Here is a 5,926-nt window from a genome sequence, read left to right as displayed (position 1 = left end):
AGAAACACTTAATGAAATGCTCAACGTCCTTAATCATCAGGGAAATTCAAATCAAAATGACCCTGAGATTTCACCTTACACCCATCAGAATGGGTAAGATCAAAAACTCAAGTGACAACACATGCTGGAGAGGATGTGGAGAAAGGGGAACCCTCCTCCATTGCTGCTGGGAATGTAAATTTATACAACCACTTTGGAAATCAATCTGATGCTTTCTCAGACAAGTAGGAATAATGTTCCCTCAAGATCCAGCTATAACACTCCTTGCTATATATCCAAAATATTCTCAAATACACAGCAAGGACATTTGCTCAACCATACTCATAGTAGCTTTATTTGTAATAGTCAGAATCTGGAAACAACGCAGATGTCCCTCAACTAGGAATGGATACTGAAATTGTGGTACATCTACACAATGGAGTACTACTCAGCAATTAAAAACAAGGAAATTGTGAAATTTGCAGGCAAATGGACAGAACTAGAAAAGATCATTCTGAGTGAGGTATCCCAGAAACAGAGTATATACACATGGTATATACTCACTTATAAGTGGATATTAGACATAAAATATAGATAATTTTACAACTTCTAATCCTCCCAAAACATTCACCAACTGTGGACCAAGTATTCAAATGCCTAAAATTTATAGGAGACATCCTGAAGTGAAGATTGGACTTCCCCCAAGAAACCTAACAACCCTGAGCAGCAGAAAGTAGCTAAAGAGAACTATGCTCATTTCCTCTCTATATGCCTCTGCTTGTGCCTCTACTCCCGCCTCTATTTGTTTGGCTGTATTTGCCTATATTTGTTTGAAAGCTTTTTTCGTTTCCTCTTCATTTGCCTATAGTAACTGGATAAACACAGATCTGAGAGCATTTTCCAGTGTTTCTGATGAATTAGCATATCCATTGATTTTTGTCATTGCTGGTGAAGCCATGATGTTCTGATTTTTGTTGGATGTTTTCTTTTTTTTTTATTTTTTATTTAACTTTTATTACACTTTATTCATTTTGTATCCCCCCCATCAGCCCCTCCCTCCTCCCCTTTCTGCACGCATGCCCCTCCCCAAGTCCACTGATAGGGGAGGTCCTCCTCTCCTTCTTTCTGATCTTAGTCTATCAGGATGTTTTCTTAAGCCGACCTCTAGCCATCTGTTTATCCGTAACCTTCGCTGTTTGTTCCTGGAGTCTGTGCTTCAGGCTGAGTCCACCTTCTCTGGTGCCTGGAGTATTCTTCAAGCATATGAGAGAGGCCCACCGGTTTGGGAGTGGGTGTTGGTGTTTCAGCTGTAGCTAAGGGAGGAAGGTCAGGTGCATGTGCGCCAGCACTGGCATGTGCCTTGAAGGACAGGGTGCTAGAGAGTGTAGATGCCTGAAATAGGGAGCTTAAGCACAAGAGGGGGTGTGGGTGCTGGCGCTGTTCGCGGGTGCAATGTGCATGAGCAGGTGCCCTGAATACCTCAGTGGCTTATAGGCCTGTCTTACCATCTTCCTGGTATTCAGATCTGTCTGAGCTGTTTGCCTGGACTCTAGTGGTAGACCCGAAGAACAGGGGCTTTGATGTTGAGAACACTGTCTCAAGGAACCCTGTTGCCCATAGTGGGAGTGTGGGTTGGACGAATCCAATATCTGACTGCTAGACAGAGGGACCCTGGATCTGGGTTTCTGCACTCACATGATAGGCTAGGGTCAGAAGGAAGGGAAGGAGGACCTCCCCTATGAATTGACTTAGAGAGGGACATGGGAGGAGAAGAGGAAGGGAGGGAGGGCGGGAGAGGGGATTGGGCGGAAATGAAGGAGGGGGCTACAGCTGAGATACAAATTGAATAAACAGCAATTAATAAAAAATTAAAAATTAAAAAAGAGAGAGAACTATGGTCTCTCTCCACACTAACCTTTCTCTGCTACTTAGTGTTGGGGGATTGGAAGGGAGGTAGAGGCATAAGAAGCCCAAATGAAATAGTTTGAAAAGGGTGCTGCCTTTACCAAATCCAGAGAAGACACATGCATATAGGTGAATGGCCACAACTTCATCGTCATATCTTCAAGAGAGATTTTCTTAACCTTGTTTTTGTGGTTCAAGCATAAAAGATGTTTAGATGCCACAGTGGAGGGACTTCAGAGACCTTTCTTACTAACCAGGAGCTTTGAGAGGTTAGAACCTGGTACTCTGATCCCTTCCGGTGATGCTCTGTCAGTTACATGGAAGATTCCTGTGGCTCCTGATCTCAATAGACAGCTAGATACAGCAGCACGCTGTTAGGACAAATGCCTTTGTCCTACTGAGTCTGTTTACTTCTGCTTGTAAATGTGTCCTGAGCTGATCAGTTGAGATTGGAACACAAATGTAGGATTTCCTCTGCACACACAGCTGACTCTCCCTCTCGCAGCAGCCATCCATATGATGCATTTCTTCATCTAGGTAAGAGCATCTACAACATCCCTGGCCTCCCTGGAGTGCTCGGTGGTGTCACTATGCTGGTTTGTTGGGTGACTGTACTGGCGAGAGTTCACGGTCTATTTTCTCTGTCATATCTAGGGGATATATTTGTAATTAATGTATTTATTCATTTTGCCTCCCACTTGTGGGCCTCTCCCTCCTCCACTCCCTGTTCCTGCCTCCCTCTCTCCCCATCCACCTCCCCTACTTCTTGAAAAGGGTAGCCCCCCATTGTCTACCCACCCCAGCACATCAAGTCACACCAGGACTGAGTGCATCATCTTTCACAGTGCCTTGGCTAGACAGCCCTTCCAGGGAGAAAAGCATGCAGCAGTCTTTGTCAGACACAGTACCAGCTTCCCTTTTCAGAAAGACAAAGATACCCATCGGGCACAGATGTATAGGGGACCTAGGTCCAGTCCATTCATGGTTCTTGGTTGGTGATTCATTATACAAAGCCCCACTGGATAGTTGGCTCCATTGCTCTTCTTGTAGTTCTCCTGTCCCTCAAGATCCTTTTAATCCTTCCCCCCATGCTCCCATAAGGGTCCCTGTGCCCTGCCCAGTGTTTGGCTGTGAGTCTCAACATCTATTTTGATCCATTGCTGGGTGGAGCCTCTCAGTGGACAACTATGTTAGGCCATCATAGCAGACTGTCCTTAAGAGTGTCAGGGATTGACTCTGGCATGGACTCTATTGTCTGCTTTTGATTACTCCTGTCTGGTGAAGTTGCCACAGCAGGCCTCGGGAGAAGAGAAGGAACTCAATCTTGATGCGACTTGATGAACTGGGGAGGGTGGGTAGGGGGGCTCTCCTTTTCTAAAGAATAGGGGAAGGGTAATAAGGATGGGTGAGGAAGGGAGGGAGGAGGAGGAACTGAGAGGAGAGAAGGGAGGATGCTATGAGTGGGATGTAAAATGAATAAATTAATTAATTAAAAAAAGAGTAAAAAGGCATATGGAAACTTTAAACATTAGAAGCTTCCTAAAATGAATAAAAAGTATTTAACTTGTGTTATAACATATGTGGCACACAAGGCACTAACTAGAAATCCTATGCTACCAAGTAAAATCTCCAGTACCAGAACTGGTTACATCTTGTGAGTTGTTGGCCAAAGGGATCTCATAGACACACACACACACACACACACACACACAGGCATGCACAAACATTATAGGCCATTTTCAATGTTACTTGTTACATTCCATAACTTGATAGTAAGGCCCTATTTCTGAAGATACAACTTAACTTACATCACTGAACATGGAGAAACTGAGTTGGTGTCAAACAAGAAGCTTCATTTCTACTTGTTGTCATGAATCCACTGGAAGGCACGATGCACACTATAGGAGGAGAAAGGTGTCCTCAGCCTCACACAACTACAATCCTATGACCTGCAACAGTGACACCTTCAATGTCATATTGGTGCAATACGGCATAAATCAAATCAACAACTATTTGATTGGATTAAATCCAACATCACGAGATGGAACCCACACCTGACCCTAGCAATGGAGAAAGGAACTTGACCCCAGATAGATTATGGGCCTATGGTTAGTCTTCTAAATCAACATAACAATAAAATGACTCCTAATGCCATATCACGACACCCATTTGTCAGTGCATTGCTCAACCCTCATCAGAAAGGTCATTTTGGCAGTAGATGGTAATTAGAAATGGACTCAGAACTGGACAATATGAAGACAGTGAGAAAGACTGGATAAAGAAATTGTGGTACATTTACACAATGGAACACAACTCAGCTATTAAAAACAAGGAAATCATGAAATTTGCAGGCAAATGGATAGGAACTAGGAAAGATCGTCCTGAGTGAAAGTAACCCAGAAGCAGAAAGACATGCCTGGCATATACTCCCTTATAAGTGGATATTAGCCTTATAATGCAGGATAACCATACAGATCTAAAGAAGCTAAACAACAAGGAGGACACTAGGGAGGATGCTCAATTCTCATTCAGAAGGGCAAATAGAATAGACAGTGGAAGCGGTTGAAGAGAGGGAAGAGGACAGGAGCCTACCATAGATGTTCTCTGAAAGACTCCACCCAGCAGGGGAAGAAAGCAGATGCTAAGGCTCACAGGCAAACATTTGGCAGGGTTCATTAAGTCTTAGGAAAGAGTTGGGGGACAGAGAGACCCGGAGGGAACAGGGGCTCCACAAGCAGATCAACAGAACCAACATATCTTGGCCCAGGGGACCTGCAGAGGCTGATACACCAGCCAAGGACCACGCATGGATATAACCTAGACCGCTGCTCAGATGGAGCCAATAGGCAGCTCAGTCTCCCTGTGGGTTCCCTAGTAAAGGGAGCAGGGGCTGTCTCTGACAGGACTGGCAAGACATCTAGAGTGACACAATGCTGCCATCTTAATCTTGGGGGAATGAAGAGCTATTCAGTTGGCCCTAAAGCCTACTCAAAAAGAGGGAAGCCATATCTGGTTCTGTAACATAGACAAGCACTTGGGGTTGGAAAGGGCAAAACTCAAGAGGAGAATCCAGTATTGTCAGTTTGCTAAATGAGTTTAATTCCCGGATATTTCTAAATCCTGTCCTTACTCCCATGGGTACATGCAATTCTTCCCACCCCCACCCCTTAGTAAAGTAGCTTCTTTTTTTGCAAAATGTGGAGACTATCAAAAAGATCCACAACTGTTAAAAGGCAAATAATGATTGGCGATAAGGGGCCCAACCCCAACTGGTACATCTGCAACAAATTCCTTCAACCTAAGACTCATGGAGAAAGACAAAAGATACAGAAAGCTCCCAGAGTCCCAGGGTGCCTGTTGATAGGATATATCTCCTAGATATGGCATAAAAAATAGATCCACGAACTCTCAACAACACAGTTACCAAAGAAACCAACATAGTGACATCACTGGGCACAGCAGTAACGCCAGGAACTCCATGGTCTTCTTCGATGCGGAAATACATTGATGCTGGGGAGAGAGGGAGAGTAAGCTGTGTCTGGAGATGAAATGCCACATTGGTTTTCCATTCTCAACTGCTCAGGATGCATTCACATGCAAGCAGAACTAAATGGACCCCGTAGGTTGCATATACATGTGTGCATATACGAAGAGCAATGAAAGTTAAAGAAGAGCTCATCAACATGGGGAAGTGAGAGAGGGTGAGAGGGGAGAGGACTTTGGGAGGAGTGGAGTAGTGTGGCTGATCATGATCTCTGTCACTTTTCTGCACATTTCAAGCCATTATGAGAGCTAAAATGGATTAGAAACCATTTCAAGTTAAGCTGCATTTCTATGCCCTATTACTTGTTATTGAGTTTTCTGGTTTAGGGTCATGAACTCAGGCTCACAAATGCTGCAAAATGATCTCTATATGAGTTCAAAATTGCTTAATTCAGTGACCTTTGACTGAAGATTACAATATTGATTTCTTCATATCAGTAGTTAATTTCATAAGAGACTAGGGAATGTTAATGATTTTCGGCCTGCATTATAAATTTTA

This window comes from Meriones unguiculatus, chromosome 1, assembly GCF_030254825.1.
Source record: "Meriones unguiculatus strain TT.TT164.6M chromosome 1, Bangor_MerUng_6.1, whole genome shotgun sequence".
Taxonomy (NCBI): domain Eukaryota; kingdom Metazoa; phylum Chordata; class Mammalia; order Rodentia; family Muridae; genus Meriones; species Meriones unguiculatus.
Note: the sequence above shows the minus strand (reverse complement) of the source record.